This window comes from Mirounga leonina, unplaced genomic scaffold, assembly GCF_011800145.1.
Source record: "Mirounga leonina isolate KUSES-001 unplaced genomic scaffold, KU_Mleo_1.0 Mir_101595, whole genome shotgun sequence".
Classification (NCBI taxonomy): Eukaryota; Metazoa; Chordata; class Mammalia; order Carnivora; family Phocidae; genus Mirounga; species Mirounga leonina.
Genome location: NW_023270158.1, coordinates 3546270 through 3566454, shown reverse-complemented (window position 1 = coordinate 3566454; position 20185 = coordinate 3546270). Strand labels below are relative to the sequence as shown.

General features: G+C 48.5%; 1 protein-coding gene and 1 long non-coding RNA gene across 2 annotated transcripts in view; one reads left to right on the top strand and one right to left on the bottom strand.

Moving 5' to 3' along the window:
- The window catches only part of LOC118007221, a 32856-nt gene extending 30085 nt beyond the window's left edge, over positions 1-2771 (top strand). Inside the window, exons 2-3 of the long non-coding RNA XR_004678344.1 lie at positions 1196-1271; positions 2454-2771. This is a non-coding gene — a long non-coding RNA (uncharacterized LOC118007221). The remainder of the gene's footprint in view (positions 1-1195; positions 1272-2453) is intronic.
- NHS (NHS actin remodeling regulator) overlaps positions 1-20185 on the bottom strand; it is a 347684-nt gene that overhangs the window by 77039 nt on the left and 250460 nt on the right. The gene's annotated exons all lie outside the window — the stretch shown is intronic.

The following is a 20185-nucleotide window of genomic DNA, read 5'->3' as shown; positions in this document are numbered from 1 at the left end:
TCAGCATAATAGTTGCCAAAGTGGATGGAAGACTAGAAAGAGGTACTAACAACTTGGGGGGTGATGGAAAGGTACTATATATTATTTCAGGAGGTGGTTACAAATATGTGTACATCAGAGCTCATGGAACTCAACCCTTAAGGCCTGTATATAGCTCAATTGTGTTTAAGTTATATTCAATATATAAATGCAATTCAATTTTTTCAATAAAAAAATTGGAGGGCCCCAAAACACTATGTTGGGTGCGCTACTGTACTGTATTTTTTTATTATTTCCATACATGGTTATCCACTTTAAACGTTCTTAGATCCCTCAGCAGGACCCACACAAATCTCGGGACTCCATATTTGTTGAATGAATGAATGAATCAGTAATAATCGGACTATAAAAGGGAAAGGAAAGGTAAAGAAAAATTAGAATATGACATGATACACAGTTCCACTGTTTCTATTTTCCTGGGAGTCAACACCATTTCAAATGCAGGTCTCTGTCTCCCAACACAAAACAATAACCCAGTATCTAAGACATCTTGCTTTTATTTACAATAAAAGAGGAGGCAAGGAAATAAGAGAAAGCTTTTGCCTCCTGTATTTTGTGGTAACACCACATAATTATTACTCTGTTTCTTAACTCTAGTGAGATAGACCAAAAGACATCTGATGAATCACCTTTTCATTCATAAAACCCTGCTTATATCTTTCATCGCTTTTATCCTCCTAGAATAATAGCAGAGAAACAGTACTTGATGGGCCTGCATTATCAGACGCTATTGGAAAGGTCTAGATAAGAGTGCTGAACTGCCTATTAGTATTCTGCATGCAAACCCTTCTCTATAACCCAGAGTCATCCGTTTCCCGGCAACCCTCAAAATTTCATTCTCATTGAATTGCTAGATCTTTATCAAAATATAATTATAGCCTTAATTTGAAAGATAAATTTTGATTGCCAGTGCCATGCCCAAAGGAAGAAATAATCAGGTGGGAGAACATTTAGGCGCAATTGTTAACCATATAATCAATGTCATGAATCACCCATCTCCTAAAAAAAAAAAAACTTTTGGGGGAGAAACTTAGCGAGGGGTAGAGTGAGGAGGGGGAAAAAAAAATCATTGAGGCATCAGACTTACTTATGACTGTTACATCATGTTTGCTCATTTTCTCATATTGTTGCTTACGTACTCGTCCTCTCTTGCCAGCTGGAAGAATTTGGGGAAGATCTGTCCTGTGTCCTGCTTCTCTCTGTGTGTATCCACAGTGGCCCAGTGTGTAGCGGTAAGTAACCAGTCTACAAGCCCCCTATCTCGGGTCAGGTACCCTGGAAGTAGACTTTGACTAGACACTGGTGTGTAAGAAGCATAGTACAAATGCTTTTGGGGTCAACATCTACAGAGGAATGAAGCAGGGTTGGGCAGAGAGAGAAGGTGGCCGTGACACAGTTAGGACAAAGGCTCGGCCAGTCCCAAGGAGGAGCTCTGGAGCTGCTTTGGCCCTGCAGGATTGTCCCGAATTGAGGCAAGGTGACCAGTTGCTGGAGCAGTGCTGACCTGGGAAGGGGTGTGACCTCGGGCAAGGTGGCTCTCTAGAGCCAAGGACAGCTCCCAGAGAGGGACTTGGCTGTGAGCTGTTAGCCACAGTGCCCAGCTCTGACTGGTGAGTGCTTGAGTGCTGCTGAGGAAGGGGGATGTGGGCGGCGCATCAAAGTAGCCCTGTACCCCGCAGACTCCAGGGACTGAAGGGCCTGGGGAAGATGATCTGAAATGGAAGCCTGAAAGACTGAACCCACTAGCCCATTTGGGCAGGAATGCAGCTCTACCTCCTGAGGAAAGCCGGGGGCGCCTGCTGGGCGTGCTAAGTCACCTGGGGATGTGTGACTTGCTGGGGAAGAGTAGATGGAGATCAGAAATAGTCTTGTCTCCCGATCCGACTGGCATGCTACTGATTTTTCAGAAATTATTCTCGGTTTATGTCTGAGGGTGGATACTGATACCTTTTTAAAAATTGATACCTTTGAGACAGAGTATGGGAGACGCAAGAGAAGTCACACTCTTCAGTTCCCTTTCCTTTTGGGCAGTGAAATCTACAGCCTCAGGGCTTTCATAGACATAGATGGTTTGTTAGTTTGGGGATGGAGAAAGAACCAAGCGTATAGAACAGTCTTTCTCCACTGGGGTGAAAGGAATGGATTTTATTTAACCTAAATTTTAATGTACAGTCATCTTCTCCTGAGACCTTTGGGAATCCTCAAGTTTGTAAGTATAGAAGCTTCAGACTTCACCACTTGGTAGCCTGTTTCCACACCACCTGGTATTCATGCCCTTGGTGAATTTCTCTGTCCTGGAGTCTGGGCTGGGCCCGTGACTTGGCTCATTCTGTCGGTAATACAAGTCACGGGCCCAGCCCTGAGAGGGCCTGGAAGCTTCTGCCTTTACACTCTTGGGGACCCTAATCGGCTAGGTAAGAAGTCCAGTTACCTTGCTGGAGACACCATGCGGGGACGCTGCTTGGAGAGGGAGAAGTCCCGAGACAACACAGAAAGAGGAGTGCAGCTCGCCCAGCAGCCCAGCTGAACCTAGCCCCTAGGTGACAGACTAGCTGACTACCAGCAAGACCAGCAGAAGAACTGCCCAGCGAGCTCATCCCAGACTCCAGCATCTTGAACCAATAGATGGGCTATGTTTCTTAAGCCAGTATGTTTTTTGGGGTAGTTTCTTATGCAACAATAAACAAAACAACCCTAATGAGCAATTACCTGGAGTCAAGTGACTATGCTCACCTTGTCCAACCCCCCCCCAAATCACCAAGGTGCCTTTTAACCTTGCACTGGAGAGTCCTTCTCTCATTCCATGGCTGCTTTTCGCAAGGAAATAAATATTTTTATTACTTCACAATAGTTACTGCCTACCTAGTGACGAGTAGACCAAAAATTTTAAAAGGAAAAAAAAAAAAAAAAGCCTCACTGGCCTGTCAGAGCTGGAGGGTTGGGGATGGGGCTCCCTCGAAGTAGTGCAATCCTGTGTATCAATTTCCTATGCTTGGGGCTCAAATTCATGCCTCAGCAAATTTACAAATGACTCCCTGTCGTGGACCTTCAAGGTCACTCACTGAGAAACTCCGAATATTAAAGCCTGAGTATCAGGCTCGACACTGATTGGACACATCAGAGAGGGCTAGACACGGAGTCCACCAGATTAGAGAGGTAGTATAGTAAAATATCCAGGGCTAGATTCTGGAGCCAAACTGCCTAGGATCAAACCCCAGATCTGGTACTTGTTATCCATAAAACCTTGGGCAAGTTACTTAATCTCTGTGCCTGAGCATCCTCATCTCTAAAGTGAGGATAATAATAGTCCCTACCTCCCAGGGTTATTGTGAAGATTAAATGAGCTAATGTACGTACAGGACATAGACCAGTAACCTCGCTATTCTAAGCCTGACCATAAATGGTTCTATAGTAAGAACAGGAAAAAAAATCTCACAGGGATTTTAAATAATATGAATAGCTGTTTCTAGTGATTATACACAATGAAAGGATATCCAGAGACCGTATATCAGCCTTCTGAAACTATATCCTATATAACTGGTTCTGATTCTAGCCCTGCCATAAACTAGCTGTGTCACACTGGGCAAGTGATTTATAACATGAGGATAATGACAATGACCTTGCCTAAAGAGGCTAGACCAGATGGTCCCTCTAGGAGCCTTTTATATCTCTGTACCTTTCCAAATCCCTGTGAGGCAGGAAAGGGCAGGTGGAATTACCACCATTTTTAAGGTGGAGATCTGTATTTAGCTACATGACTTGTCCAGAGCCAAACCCAAATCACAGAGTAGAGCTAAAAAGAGGGTGTCTTTCACGCCGGAGGGCTTATTGCCACGGCACAGACATCTCCCTGTTTCCCTTGCAGGTAGCCGTGGCCATGTGATTGAGTTCTGGCCAGCGGAATGTGGGTGCAGAGGAGGTGCGCTACTTCCAGACAATCCTCCATGCCCTCTTTACCCCCTTCTTGTGGCTAGATGCAGAGGAACCCAGGAAGGATTCTGAGGCCCTATGGGATAGTAGAGCCACAAGAAGGCAGAAGACTAGATTCCTTATCATTACAAGCCAAAAGTTGATTAGACATTAGGTGGTAAGAAATAAACTGCGTTGTGTTAAACTCCTGAGATTTGGGGCTTGTTAGAGTATTTGGCCTTCGCTGACCAATATGCTCAGTGTCTCTAGGTGATTGCTGGTTCAGGTTGTGAACTTCAAGAGGAAGCAGCCCCTTTTTGTGTAAGAGCAAGGGATTGTTGACCTCTTATTTGCTACAGGCAGAGCAAAGTGGATGACATTTTTGTAAAATCTGAATCCCAACTCTTGGTCTTCCCATCTACTCTTCTGTGTTAAGAGTTAGTTCCTGTTGCTTTAGGCCTTTTGGCTACATTGAATCAGCGGTACTTTCGCATCTTCTTCTGTAGGGAACACGAAGATGGCGGGAACATTTTAAAGATAAACTACCAACTGTTTTCAAGTCTCTACTAGATGACTGGAGGAATGAGGCATTTCTCAGAGGGGTTTTCAGTTTCCTGGTCTCTTCCTTCCCCCCAAATCAAGCTCTCTATCTTAATATTTGCCCAGTGATGATATTTATGATCTACAGAAAATAAAGGTGAACTTTTAAAAATCAAAATTCACTTTGGAAGGGAGGAGAGGATTACCTGGTAGGTTCTATCTTGAATTAGAGAACTGGTGATGGGGATTCACACCTTCCCTCCTAGATTCCCATGCTCTTTAGTTTGTTTCCTTCACTGTAGACAATTAGGCATTTACCCTTTTCAGCAATTACTAATGCATTTTTCAAAAACAAAAAAATACCATAGTTCAATCAATCAAGAGCAGAGGGGGCCTTTCTTCTTCAAGCTGGACTTTGCCACCTTTGCTTCCAAAGAAAAGGTGAACATGGGGGAAATGAAGGCTTTTGAAAATAAATAATGGGAGAGGCCGAGCAGGCTCCCAGGATCCACGACCCACAGAAGACCAGGGCTCCCGCCATCCACTGCGACCACTAGAAAGTCCTCAGTCCCTTCCTGGCTCCATTCCGTGTGGCACCTTCTCCATCAGCGGGGGGCAGCCCCCTTGAGACATAACGGGCACCTCCCAATTACCAGGAAGAGGCTCATCACTCAGCTGTCCAGGGGTTTCCACCTGGAAAGGAAAGAGTGGCACCCCAGCTACTGTCTACACTGAGGAAGCTGGTATATGACGCAGGTGCCACCGTGGACCTTTTGGTCCCTCTGTATTCTGGGCCCGACTCCTTTGGGGGGAGGGGAGTGGCCTGCTGGGCCCCTGGAGTACAGAGGCAGAAGCCCCGTATATATGGCTAGGTGGAACTCCTAGGGAATGTAAAGCTGCAGAGGCCAATGGCTGGGGGTGGGGAAGGGGTCCCTGTCTGGGCTCCCATCCCCCAATCTTGCAGCCCAGTTGCTCTGGGCCTCACAGAGGAACGGAGGAGCTCCTGCCCTTCTCACACAGACCAGCACCACAGCATCCCTGCCCTGCCCTGAGAAGAGATGCTGAACTGCCCTGAAGGATGTGTGGACCTGGTCTCATGCCGTCTGGGGGCCCAAGTTCGGCTCACCCTCACACAGCCGGGAAGGGAGACCCCATTCTTGTAATAGTGGGGTCAAGCTAAGCTGCATCTCCATCCGCAGGGCTATTTTTAGAGGCTGTTATCTTTGCCTTGCTCACAAGCAGCTGTGAAAAACAAACTGGTGACCAGAAGGTACAAAACTGCAAAACCAAAACCTCATAAAACAAGAGCTCCCAAACTCAAGAGCAGACCACACTCTGGCTACAACACTGTGCACCATCATGGCCGGGCCTGCTTCGCCTTCCCTTAAGGGGGCACCAGTTGGGGCTTCGCTCTTTTACCACCCACACATTCCTGGCCTGGCATGCCCCGGGCAGGTCCGGCTTTGGCCCACCAGACCTGGCGGGGCTCTTCAGCCACGCAGCCCCACTCGTGCCCACAGACGGTGACCCAGGTGGACAGGTGTGCCAAGGGGGCAGGCTCCATAGGGTTAACACTGCCACAAAAGGGAGAGCTCCAGCTCTCTCGCCTCTCTCTTGCAGCTCATCCTAACAGTCCACTTGCCTCACAGCACCACAGCCCGCTCCATGACAGTGAGACCCCTGCACAGGCAAAATGTCACCCAACACCAAGTGGCAGGGCAGCAAAACAGGATGGAGCACCAGGCTGGATCCGGGACTTCTCCCTCAGCCCTCCGAGCTCCCAAAAGGCTGAGCTTCAGGGCACGCTCCCTCTCACAGAGCCCTGGAGTCCCCATGCCCCCTGTAGGAAACCCACCACCAGCCCCCGCAGCCCCTGGAGCCCCCTCCACTCAGCTGGTGAGGGCCTGGGTAGCCGCGTGGAAAAGTGCCACCGCGCCCCAGAACCCGGGATGAGGGGTGAGGTGGCGGCGGCAAACTTCAAAGCTGCAGCTGCAATATGCTTAAAATAAAAGACCCCTGGAAGCCGGAGCTGTTGCCCCCGCCCCTCAGAGCTCTGCGCGGTCCACCTTGACCGCCTGCTCACCCTCACTCTGCTCTGCCAAGGGGACCTGACTCTCAGACCTGGGGGGAGAGGGGGCGATTTCCTCTTAGGCTGGCGCGCGGCAGGGCTGCGGCTCTTGCTCCCTCCGTCCCCCAAGTTCACCCACCACCCAGAGGCGTGAAAAATTAGTTTCAAATGATGTCGCCTGCCCATACCCCTTCCCCGCCCCCCCCCCGCCCCCCAGGCTGGTCCCATCTCACACACACCCGAGTGGCCTGGGCTGCGAGTCGCGGAGCATCCCGGGGGGTTGCGGTGGGGCGCCGCGCCAAGGCTGGCTTCCCCGGGCGCCCGCTCGGGCTCGGGCTCGGGCTCGGCCCTGGGAAGCCCGCCCGCGCATCGCTCCCCCGGTGCAGGAATCCTACCGCCCGTGCGCCCTGGGCGCGCCGCCGGGCCCAGCGCCGGCTCCCCGGGAATGCGGCCGTCAGGTGAGGTAGGCATGCGTGCGGGCTCCGCAGCGAGGCAGCAGCTGGCCGGGGCGCTGGGCTCAGGATATGCCTCTTCTCCCTCTCCCCGCGAAGGAGAGGCCTCTCGGGGGGGCTTTCCAGCGCCTTGTTGCCTTAGGACCGCATTCCCTCTTCCTTTTGCCTTTTATCTTAGTTTCTCCTTCAGATGCAAAAAGGGAGATCGCGGGAGTCCATGCCCAGCTCCTCCAGCCTAACTGGCTCCACAGGCAGAGAGAGAATTATGAATGGATGCTGCCTTCTGATGAGGAAGTCGACTGGGGAGGTCTCTGCGCACGGCGCGCTCCATCAAAGCCGGGGCATTGGCCCCTCCGCTGCTTCAGTGCTGCAGGCTGAGACACCTAATTGACCACTGGGAAATCAGGTGCCCGGAGACCTGGGCGGGACGGAGCCCCGGGGCCACGCTGAGATCGAGCGCCTTAGCCGGTGCAGACAGCTTCGATTTACAGCCCAGTGAATGGAGGGGACTGCGGCAGCCAAACCTCCCGGGCAGCAGGCACGGTTGCACCAACGCTCTGCGGACAACCGCCCGGCTCCGTGAACATCTCCCGGCTCCGCTGGGCTAAAGGGAACCTGCTAAAAATAATCCGTCCCCTGCCGCCAGCCGCAGTGAGCTGCAGGACTCAGCCCCCAGCCCCAAACTCGGCGGTGCGCGGGAGCCGGCCACAAAGCGAGCCCTGCGCGCTTACACAAGCCAAGGCTTGCGGAGGATCCTGGATCCGGGTTTCTGGTACCTGTGCGTTTGCTTCTCCGGTAGCGCGACTGCTGGTGCTGCGTGTTACCCATGCCCGGAGTGGCAGCGGGCTCGGCACATCACCAACAGGCTGGACGACCGCGGCTGCTCAGCACCGCACCCCCGTGGCTCCTTTCTCACCTCCCTTGTCCCCAGTCTCTGACCAACAGCTGAAGAATCAGGGACGCCGACCGTGCCAACTCCTCCAGCCCCGGCAAGAGGGGAGACAGAGACTGGCGTGGAGCAGGTGCCCGCGTGTAACAGGACTAGAGCAGCCCCCCAATTGTCACATTGCGTCCCTTCCCCCTGTTCATCTCTGGTCGCCGAAACCTTGCATCCTAGATACAACTCACTCTGTCCAGGCTAAAAACACTGCAAAGACAATGCCTTCACGGTGATGAACTCATCTCCAGGGAAGGGTGATTTACTAAGCCAGCTGCAGGGTTGAACCAGGGTTAAAATCCATGGCAGTGCGTGCCTATGCCTTAGGCTGGTAGCTTGTATATATGACAACGGAATGCGGAAGACGAAAAGCCATGTAAGGCCACTGCAACGCATCCGGAATATACCCCAATATATAACAAGGAAAAAACCAGTGAATGAAATTATCCAAAGAGGCCTGTGGGACACAGGTTTTGGTAAACTGTCTTCATGCCTTAGAAACCCATTTCGGGAAAACGGGACTATTTTCCGACCAGGTCGTCTCTTTTCAAATAGGGAGGCTTCTGCCCCGGGCAGATTGACATGCATGGGCAGTACTGTGTCCATGAGGCCCGTGACTCCTCCATAAATCACAAACGGTGGTGAAACACTAACTTGCCAAGGTCATAAGAAATCACAGGGCTTGCATGCGTGCTGCTGGTAGAGCATTTCCTAATTGGCATTACTATGAATTATGATTGTGGTCACATGAAATATCACATCGAACCCAAGTTAGTCTGGGTTGGCTGCTCTCCTCCGACCCCACTCACACTAACCTCCTCCGAGGGTTGCCAGCCGCCAGGAAGGATAGAAAATCTGGCTGGAGTCCCCCTGAAAGAGAGAGTGTGGCTAACGCAGGAAGGATGGTGGGGGGGGAGGAGTGCTGTGGCCACTCCCCCAGTGAGGGTGAGGAGCGAGCCGTGAACCTCGAAGTTTAAGGGCGGGGTAGGCAAAGGAAAAGAGGCCACCAGAGAGAAAGAATGAGGCGAGTCAGAGAAGCAGGAGACGAGGAGGGACGGAGGGCCCGGTCTCAGAAACCAAGGAGCAAAAAGGTTTCAAGATTCAAAGGATTCAAGACTGAGAATGCCAAATGTCACTTGAGAGGTCCGTGGGGACAGTTTTGTCCGCCAAGGGCCGACCTGGGCCCTTCAGACTTCAGGAAGGCCTGACGGAGTGGACACTGATGGGAAGTGGGGGGTGGATGGGAAGGCCAGTCAGAGCTGCTGAAAAGAAAAGGGAAGCCCTTCCCTTGGACTTGCTCATCAGAGGCTCAGCGGCGGGAACAGCACCTGGGAGCCGTGCGCAGTGAGGTCTGGAGGTGTGTGTGTGTGTTAGCAAGCCCCAGACCCACTCCCTCGGGACTCGGGCAGCCCCACCGTGTGACTCAAACTACTCAGGCCTTGCCATGAGAATTGATGTTTAGGTGAGCAAAATGGCCACCTTCTACAGCCGTCTCTGGCAGGATCACAGGGAGCGGGTGGCCAAGGCACGGATCCTCCGTCTCAAGAGTTGAACTGTGTTGGCTCTGGATTTTCCGGGCTGCTCTGCCAAGGGAGAGCCTTGGCAGCACTCCGTAAGGCAATGGAAATGGCCCCATCTTCCCCTTCACGTTGATCTTTACAATACTGAGGTGGTTTTAAACAGTGATGATGAAAATAAATGATAGAACTAGATTGCTTGCATTTGAATGAAGTTTTAGCAGTTCCCATGGTGTAGAGGAAACAAACAAACAAACCTGGGCTTTTGTCCCAAGAAGACCTGTGCTTGAATCCTAGCTCCTCCACCTCTTCGCAGTGTGGCCTTGGGAAAATAATTTGACTTCTCTGAACCTTGGCTTCCTCATTTGTAAAATGTAAACAGGAATACCTAATTTACAGGCTTATTAGGAAGAGTAAATAAAAGAACAGCTACAGAGCACCATGCCAGTGCCTGGCGCATAATAAAAGGCCAACAAAGGCAGTTCCTTCCTAAGTGCTGGAGGTCTTCTCGGCGTGCTCTTGTAGTTTTGCTGGGCTCCCTGTCCCCTGGATGGTGGCTAGCGTACCCGATGCTTCCCATGGCTGAGGCTTCTAACAGAAGCCCTTGCTGAACCTCTCTTAGATGCCAGGTACTGTGCTCGGTGCTGGCGGGGAGAGAGCAGAGTCTGGGCCCTGCTGGAGCTGGCATTCTAAGGGCAGAGTTTACATCCCAGTCCAAGTGGGTATCCTACTTGTTTTTACTGGAAGCCAAGGATGCCCAGTCTCAAGAAGAAAAAATTGCAAATGTGTCCTCCTTAGGACAGCGACGACCTAGAGCAGGGGTCAGCAAACTGGGCCCGCTGTAAAGGGCCAGACAGTAAATGCTTTAGGCTTCGTGGGCCACGCCGTCCCTGCTGGAACCAGTTCACACTGCTCTTGGTGTATAGCTTCAAAGCAGCCACAGGCAAGGCCTAAACGAATGGATGCGGCTGTGTGCCAATAAAACTTTATCCACAATCACAGGCAGCAGGTGAGATTTGGCCCGCGGGCCATGGTTTGCCAGCCTATGCGTAGATACTTATCTATACTTCCTTTACCTGGTACTGCCAGGAAATACGGAAGTCCCCATAGGTGATTTTGCATGGAACTCAAGTGTATCCGACCACGAGCAGTTTCCTGGAGCCCCTTGTTATCTTAAAGCATATCTTACACTTTCCCTGGAAGAAACGGACTAGTTAGCTGTTCACCAGATGGTCTCTTTCTCCTACAGCCAGCCTCCCTTACAGTTAGGTGTGGCCATGTAACTGAGTACGAGCCAACGGAATGGGGGCAAAGGGGTGTGGGCCTCCAGGCCTGGTCCCTAAAAACTCTTACCCGTTCCTACACATACTCCCTTCTCTCCCCTGCTGGCTAGACACAGATGCTCTGTAGGGTGCTGGAACCCCAAGACAGAAGGAGCCTTGGTACCCAAATGACTGTATGCTGACCTGCATTAGCCTCCAGGGTAAGTGAGAAATAAGCCTCTGAAATGTTGGGGATTTTCTTACCAGAACTGAGCCTACCTTGAACAATTCACTTTCCTATCTTTTTAATCAGATGATACGAAACACAATTTAATGCTTTGGTGATTACTTAGGGTCTTTATTAGGAAGGCTTATTATTGGTCTCTATGGTAACACATTTCAAAGACTCCTTTTTGGATCTCCAAGCTCTTTCCTTGGTATTTCGCTCTCCACTGTCATTCCTCTCTCACCCTCCTTCTAGCTCCTTCCCCATGGTTTGAATCCACAGTGAGCTGAAGAAAAGAGACACCATGGCTGGGTAAATCTGTTCATTAAACAAGAGTTACTAATGGTCTGAGCAAGAACCTAAGCAAGGTTCTTAATAAAGTGCACGGGCTTGCTGACAACTATCTGCAGCCTTGGGAAGCTCCCTTCACTTACTTTCAGGCTTAGTGCTGTGTTCCAGAGAGCTGAAGTTATTGGAAGCTCAGCATCTCTGGAATCAGTGGGGCATTTCAGTATTATCTAGCCTACAAACTTTCAATTTTTCTACTAGTCATCGTGGGGGAATCCATAATAAAGGTTCTAGTTCTGTCTCTTGACATTCATGGGCTATTCAGCTTTCGAAATACTGGCACTTTCTGATTTTTCTGCACATAGATTAAGCCCATTATATGCTCCAAATCTGTTTTAAACTCACCTGTTCTGCTTAATTATTCTGTGGACACCGACAGATATTAGTTGGCTCCTAGCTTAGAGGAGCTAAGAGAATTGACTTGAAAAGCCTAAATAATTTTATTCCTGTTCCAGGGGTGATATTACCTTTATGTCTTGGGACGATTTACCAAGAAAACCAAGCTGTGCTTCGGACCTGGTCTTTGGATTATTCTGATATGTGGGGATGTGGTGCTCTCCCAGCATGAGGCAGGGCCCAGAAGAGGAACTGGTGGGGCAGATCAATGAGACAGAATGGAGGAGGCCAACAGAGTCCAAATACCTTCACAGTCTGATTTTACTTTTTTATCGAAGAACCAAGATAACCATATTTAAATGATCCTCTTGGTCTGTTTCTTCATCTATGAAACAAGGAGGGTGGAGACGACCTATCAGGTTTTCTCTAGGTCTGTCATTCTGGAAGTCTATTGTTCTCTGAAACCTGGCACCAAAAATACCTTCCGAAATGATTGCTGATCATCAGTGCTTAGTTTTTCTTCCCATTTCTGCTGATCATCCAGGACTGATCACTCTACACATAAACTTTAGCATCTGCAAGAGCAATAATTGCTCTGTTCTGTGGTTTGCGCAGGCTGGGTAAACTTTTTGCCCCAGAATGACCTTGTTTGTGACCTTGGGGATCCCAATTTCAGCTCTACGCTCCACCACACACACCCTCTCGTTATGTTTATGGGGGGGGGGCGGCTTCCCTGCCTTATTCTTTTCGGCTCCGATGACGGACATCCAGGTTTGCCTCCAAAGTTCACTTCCCTGATGCAGGTTGGACACCCCCTTCCTGGCGGAGGGGCTGGCTAAGCCTCATCTCCCATCTCTCCTTAGCAGCACATTACTCCTGCCACTGCCCCACCACTGCTCACAAGAGACCCCACGACTTCCAGAAGAAATCAGGGCTATAAAATGGCTCACTCGTTCATAAGGAGCTATGTGTTTATTCATATCTATTTTATACCATCACAAATGTAAATAATTTCCGGGTGCAACCACCCAAGCTAGTACCTCTATGGCTGCCTGTATGAAATTTCTCTCTCAAAATTCTCCAAACCATCTGGCATAAACTACTGTATTGTGACCTGTTAAAATAAGTAACAGCTGTGATAATCCCTCTCGATTTATGGCAAGCTATAAAGCTTTGCATATACTGGCAATGCATATAAAATAATAAATAAAACCATTATCATTCTGTGCTGTCTTGGTGGGAATTATGATGATTTAGCCAAAATGGAGCCCTATGGAATGCATCAGAGGAGAAGCAGAGGTTTTGCCCAATCTGGCCCCCTCTAGCCCCCAAAGACCAACTTCACTACTTAGAGCTCTGAGATATGTTTGAAAACCTCATCCACTGTAAATGCACCCTCTCTGAGAGAACATTATTCCCATCCATTGCTGCCCAACTTGTGTTTTTTCAAAGCTTTCTTTTCTGATGGTGGGTTTCCAAAATTCCACAATATATCCAGACTATAAAGAAAAAACAAGCTATACACAACTCAAAAATGTGAATAATTTGCAGCCCCCAAAGTAAGAATCACCTTGGGATTGTTAACTGTAAGCTTATGTTTTTGCAAACACTGCCAAGATCCCAGGTTGAAAAAGACTGTATCTGAGTCATCTTTCAAAGATACGCTGTACGTGGAAAAAGAAAAGCCAGTATCTGGCAGGAAAAGGGACTGGGCATCTTTGATTCTGTGTCGTAGAGAGTTACTGTGGCCACTGCACATGAATTTCAAAAAATTAAGGAGACAGGGACGGAAACTAACATGACATGGCTGTTTCCTATGTGCCGGGCATTATACCATAATCTCCTCTAATCCTCGCAACAGCTGGACGCCTTAGGTATTGTTCCTGTTTTATGGTTGAGGACATTGATGCATAGAGAGGTTAAGTTACTTGCCCAAGGCCATCCTGTTAACAAGTTGGGGAGATGGGAGTTTGAACTCAGGTGTGTGTCTGCTTGGGAGGTTCATGCTCTCTCTGCCTCACCACACGGTCTTGTGGACAGCTGTTTGCAACCCTTTTCTGCCACGACCCACATGATAGGTTGACAGATAGTCTGTACATAGGTTGCTCACTGTCCTGGCCGGGGGCAATTACCTCCCCTTTGTTTCCCACTTACAAAGTCTATTCGAATGCCAGTGAGAGTTACCTTATTAGTGGAAGAACTCCAGATCTATTTTAATTTATATATTTACAAAATGTGCAAATAAGGATGTCTGGTTATGATGGTCGATGTCAAAAACAGCCACGGTACTTGTTAGCTCTTCCCATCAAGAGGTGGAGTGTGTTTCTCTGCCTGGAATCTGAGCAGGCCTTACGGCTTGATTAGGCCCACAGAATGTGCTAGAAATTGACACTGTATGTGTTCTGAGCCTGGGCCTCAAAAAGCCTTACAGCTTTGCTGATCTTGGTACCTACCTGCACTTACTGCCACTCTGCCAAGAAGCCTAGGCTAGCCTGTTGGATGATGAGGCACATGTGGCCCAGCTACTCCCCTTATTGTGGCCCATAGCTTGCTAACTCCCAGACATGTGAATAAGGCCACCCTAGGCCATCCAGCCCCAGATGAATGACAACAGACAAAAAGCAAGCCCTGCAGAGTTCAAATGAGCCAGCCCAGAGCAGCAGACTCTCCCATTAATTTTTAAGCCACTACATATTGGGGTGACCTGTTACACAGAAAAGGTTAACTAAGGAAGTTATTTAAAATATATTTCTAGGGGCGCCTGGGTGGCTCAGTTGGTTAAGCGACTGCCTTCGGCTCAGGTCATGATCCCAGGGTCCTGGGATCGAGCCCCGCATCGGGCTCCCTGCTCAGCGGGAAGCCTGCTTTCTTTTTTTCTTTGTGTCATAGCTCAAAGTCGTCACATCATCTCAGTTACATCCCATGAAAGTGCCAGTCCAGGGAGGCTTCCTACAGACAGCCTTCAGTCCCAGAAGCCCACCCCACCCCCCAATCCTGGACTTGTCCGGCTGATGGGGAGTCACACGGTTTGGGGAAAAGAATCACCAAGGTGAGTGGCCCAGAGCCACCCTCAAGAGACAAACAGTGGATGGAAGGAAGAGAAGGAGAGATGATGTGCTTAAAGGCTATAAATGCCAACGCATAGCCCCAGAACCCCTCCAGGAGATAGAAGAGCAACGCCGTGGAGCAAGAAGAACCACAGTGATGTTAGCGTGTGGCGTCAGTTACGGAAGGGTCAACAACGGCGGCCATGCTGTCCGAAGAAGGGAGGGTATCCACAAGCTACAGCTGGGAGGGAGAAAGAGCTGTCCAGCCTTCTCTTCCTACACACTTGGGGAAACCTAGAGATGGATGGGAACCCTCAGAAGGAAGAAAGGAATAATTACAAACTAAATTAGGGCCAAATTGAACTATCTGAGAAAGAAAGAATGGTTCTCAACCTTGGCTGTGCGTTGCAGTCTCAACAGAATGAACTCAACTCCTGCACTCTTCTTAATCACCACATTAATTACTAACTTTATTTAATAGGAAAAAAATGTTCAGCATTTGGAATTCTCACCAGTTTCAACAAAAGCTGTTTCTTTGGAAGAAAATGCTGGTGAATAACGATTAGTTCATTGTTCGGCTCTTTTCGCATGTGGATGCTTGGGCTTGTTTTTTCTTATTTTCTTAGTAAATCTGGGAACCTTTGAACTTTGAATAATTTCTTTCTTCTCTCAGTGCCCTCTAGTTATACAAACACAAAAAATAATTACAGGGGCAGTATTTACATCTGTACGTCTATGGTTTTTTTCATTTGGTATTTACACTGCTGAGTGAATGAATGAATGTAGTTCATTTTACTTCTTGGGAAAAAACGTATGTAATGAAAGGGGGTGCATTTTAGTTGACTCTGGCAAGGTTTTATAAGGAGCATATAAAGGAGAAGGAGAGAGGAAGAAACCTTCTTTGTAGTCCCGAAAAAATATGTTGGTCTGTACCCTAAACAGTTTTTCTACATTTGTGGTTAAACACGTACTCATTATGTTCCAGAAGAGGGGATGTTTTACTGAAACACTTTATGAGTTAAAACAAAACAAAACAAAACACACAAAACCTCTCTACACCAGTGTTTGCAGTTTCTCCCGGTTCAGTCTCTGAACTTGCTTTCCAACAGCTTTTCCCAACCTGAGAATGTGGCCAGGACACTGGATTCAGGCTCCAGGCTGGGACCTCCATGAGTTGCCTTCCACGCGGAATCAGAACCGAAACTTTCAGATCGGAGCAGACATAAAAATAGTATTACAGGGGTGCCTGGGTGGCTCAGTCGTTAAGCATCTGCCTTCGGCTCAGGTCATGATCCCAGGGTCCTGGGATCGAGCCCCGCATCGGGCTCCCTGCTCTGCGGGAGGCCTGCTTCTCCCTCTCCCACTTCCCCTGCTTGTGTTCCCTCTCTCGCTGTCTCTCTCTCTGTCAAATAAATAAAATCTTTAAAAAAAAAAATAGTATTACATGCCCCATGAGGAGGGAAGATGTCTTCATTTAAGGATGGGGTCAAAGGGAACAGAAAGAAAAGTGACCAGGTGGGGAGAATCAAGGGTCCCTAGCGTACAGCAGGAGCTCCACTTCAAGCCAGGTAGAGACATCCGCCCTTCTTGTCAGAAGCCCTCTAACCATGTTTTATCACCTCAAGTGTGACGTGGAGGAGAACTGAGGCATGGTTTAGCCTGTTCTTGAAGAGTTTGGGTTTAGAGTAATTAATTTCTAAAAGAAGAAAGGGGAAGCGGTGGGAGTTTTCCAAAGAATAATTTCATAATAAATAGGTCATGTGTTAGAAAGCTGCTTTGCACATAGGAGCTCCTTCACTCATAAATATTTCTTTTGGTCCCCTAAGTTTTTATTTAAGTTCCAGCTAGTTAATATACAGGGCAATATTAGTTTCAGGCGTAGAATTTAGTGATTCATCACTTCCATATATCACCCGGTGCTCATCCCAACAAGTGCGCTCCTTCATCTCCATCACCTGTCTCACCCATCCCCACCCACCTCCCGTCTGGTGACCAGCAGTTTGTTCTCTAGAGTTAAGAGTCAGGGCGCCTGGGTGGCTCAGTCGGTTAAGCGTCAGCCTTAGGCTCAGGTCGTGATCCCGGGGTCCTGGGATCGAGCCCTGCGTCGGGCTCCCTGCTCCACGGGAAGCCTGCTTCTCCCTCTCCCACTCCCCCTGCTTGTGTTCCCTCTCTCGCTGTGTCTCTCTCTGTCAAATAAATACATAAAATCTTAAAAAAAAAAAGAGTCTGTTTCTTGGTTTTTCTTTCTCCCCGCCATGTTCATTTGTTTTGTTTCTTAAATTCCACATATGAGTGAAATCATATGGTATTTGTCTTTCTCTGCCTGACTTATTTCACTTAGCATAATACTCTCTAGCTCCATCCATGTCATGGCAAATGGCAAGATTTCATTCTTTTTATGGCTGAGTGATAATCCATTGCATAGATATATCCCATCCTTATCCATTCATCAACTGATGGGCATTTGGGCTCTCTCCATAGTTTGGCTACTGTTGATAATGCTGCTATAAACATCGGGGTGCATGTGCCCCTTCGAATCTGTATTTTTTGTATCCTTTGGGTAAATACCTAGTAGTGCGATTACTGGGTCATAGGGCAGTTCTATGGTTAACTTTCTGAGGAACCTCCATACTGTTCTCCAGAGTGGCTGCACCAGTTTGCATTCCCACCACCAGTGTAAGAGGGTTCCCCTCATAAATATTTAAGATTTTTTCCATTGATTTTTTTAAGAGGAGAGACAACAGATGGTTCAGGTGTTCATTTGTCTCGGAGAGGGGACAGTTCTAGAATCAGAGAGATGCAGAGTGATTTTTTCTAGCTTCCTGGGAAGGTTATTACACATCCAAGGTGGCCTGATGCTGCTGGTGGTGGTAGAACCCGGGAGATTGCAGGGAAAGAGCACTCTGAGCTCATCCCAGGCCGCTCCAGTGATTCTGGGATGTCGCTTTGCGTCTCTGGCTTTAGACTGCCCTCCCCCCTCCCTCTGACCGTGGGCACTAAGCCCCAGTACTGAAGCTGCACGATGTGGGGATTTGACGCCTGAATACAGTCCATCTCCAGCCTTGGACTGTCCCAGAACTCATTTGTAAGTTTTTCGTTTTGATTCAGGACACATTTTCCCATGGAAAAGGAGTTACAAATGGCGTTTAGAGTTCCAGGTTTACCCATTAAGACTTATTTCCTCCATAACATTGCTGGGGAGATACGCAGTTGCCGTGAGTGGGAGTGGAAAACAATACCGGTATCATGATAGTGAATAAATGTTAACAGAACTCAAGAAGATGGTTTTAAAAATGAACCTTAAATGCCGGCGCCCAATGAAACATACGACTAACTAGAGAAAGAGTAGTCGGCTGATAGAGACCTTGGGTCTACAGCTGGAGTATCTGTCTCTGAGGATTAATGACTGGTTCTTTATGACCAGTATCACTAGAAAGAGTCACTCATTCCAGAGAAATAATATTTTTTGAGTGCCCAAAATCCTCTAGGCAATATGATAGCAGAGATGAAAGGCCTAGTCCCTACTTTGAAGGAGCCCATAGAATGGCCGACTAAAAAGATACTACACTACATACAAGGTTTTCAGGGGGACTCACACGTCCTCCCGAGGCACACTGTGTTGTGCCTGGGGGTTCAGGGAGCCACAGGATAGATGTTGAGGGAGCTTCCTGGACCACTAGTTTTACTCAATAATTGGGGGGAGATTATCTTATATTAAATAGTGTAGAGAATTGTGCTAATTTTATAGGAACGTTTAGGATGATGCACAGGATTGTAAAGAAATCTTAAGGTCTACAGAAGGCTGTTTTGGGCCATAACCAGCTGTACCCATGTCCTCCTTCCCCACCCTTTGGCTCAGATCCCCTCAGGGGTACTAGCTTGTCCTCCGCCCTTGGAAGTAATACTGATATACAGGCATGCACAGCATATGGGCTATGGAAAGGGAGAAGTCTGAATCACCCTGGGTGATTTCAGGAAAGGCTTCCCAAGGGAAGTGAAGCTTAAGTCCAGGCTTCCAAACCAACCAGAAGTTGGCCAGGTGAAACAGGTCATAAAAGCGTTCTAGAGAGGGGACAGGGTGCACAGGCCTGGAAGTGTGTAAGAGGGCATGGTGTGATGAGAAAATGTAAGCAATCTGGAGAGACTGGAACACCGGGCTGGTGTGGGGGATTTCAGAGACCCCCGCATTATCATTTCAAAGCACAAGAAAGGATGAGGAGTCCAACACTTCTCCGTTCTAGCCAACAGGTGGTGCTGTTGGTCCAGTGCAGCTTGGTTGGCTCTCCAGACCAAGGGGCCTTGGGAAACCGGGGAACACAGATGGTGATCTGAAGAGGGCCAAGTGTAGAAGGGAGACGTTTAGAAATAGGGTTTTGTAATTCCAGGAAGAGCTGTAATCATCTCTGCTACTTGTTACTTTGCTCAGAAACTCCAAATGAGATAAAGTATAATCCCTGTAAGCATCTTCAGCAGGATGCTGAAATTAAGAAATGAGGGGACCAACTATCCTTTCCCCCACTGGAAAACACCATCTCTTGGCGCGGAACTGCCCATACGTCCAAGCAACAATGTGAGCAAATCTGCACTGGCAGTTCATGAGCTCCCACAGCTTCCAGCACTGGTTAATCCATCACCTTTTATGATCCCAGAAGACATTTACGACCCTCTCCTAGGAAATGAATATTTGAACAACATATCATTGATAAACAATGCTGAGTAATAAATATATCAGTGACAGGCAGTCAAGTTAATTAGCAGAAAGTTCTAGAGTCATTATTGGGAATTGAAAGAAAAAGTAGGGCGCCTGGGTAGCTCAGTTGGTTAGGCGACTGCCTTCGGCTCAGGTCACGATCCCGGAGTCCCAGGATCGAGTCCCGCATCGGGCTCCCTGCTCGGCGGGGAGTCTGCTTCTCCCTCTCCCACTCCCCCTGCTTGGGTTCCCTCTCTCGCTGTGTCTTTCTCTGTCAAATAAATAAATGAAATCTTCAAAAAAAAAAAAAAAAGAAAGAGAAAGTAAAAGGCCTTACCTTCCCCCAAGACATTTTTTCTCAAGACATAGGACGCTCTTGGTTCTGTCCCTTGCCTCACACCTCTTCTGAGCTTACAGTTGCATATTTTGGTGGGGGCTATCTCCGCTGATGGGATTTTGCTCCCTCAAATCAAAACTAAGTTCCCTTCTACTTCGGTTGATCTGAGCAGAGACTGTAGCGGAGGCCATAGCATGTCTTTTGACATTTAACCTGTATGGCGGCCGTAGAATACCACCTTGCACTGAGTTTGGTAAACTCACCTGGTGGTAAACAGCCTGGGATCTGGGCTCAGACAGACCTGGGTCCACGGCCAGCCTCTGCAACATCTGAGCTGTAATCTTGGGCAAGTTACGTTACTACTCTAAGCCTCATTTTCCTCATCTAGGATACAAGCATACAACTGTGCCTGCCTCAGAGGGTTGCACTGGGGATCAACTATGACAGAGACATTAGCATAGTCCTGCTGAGCACATA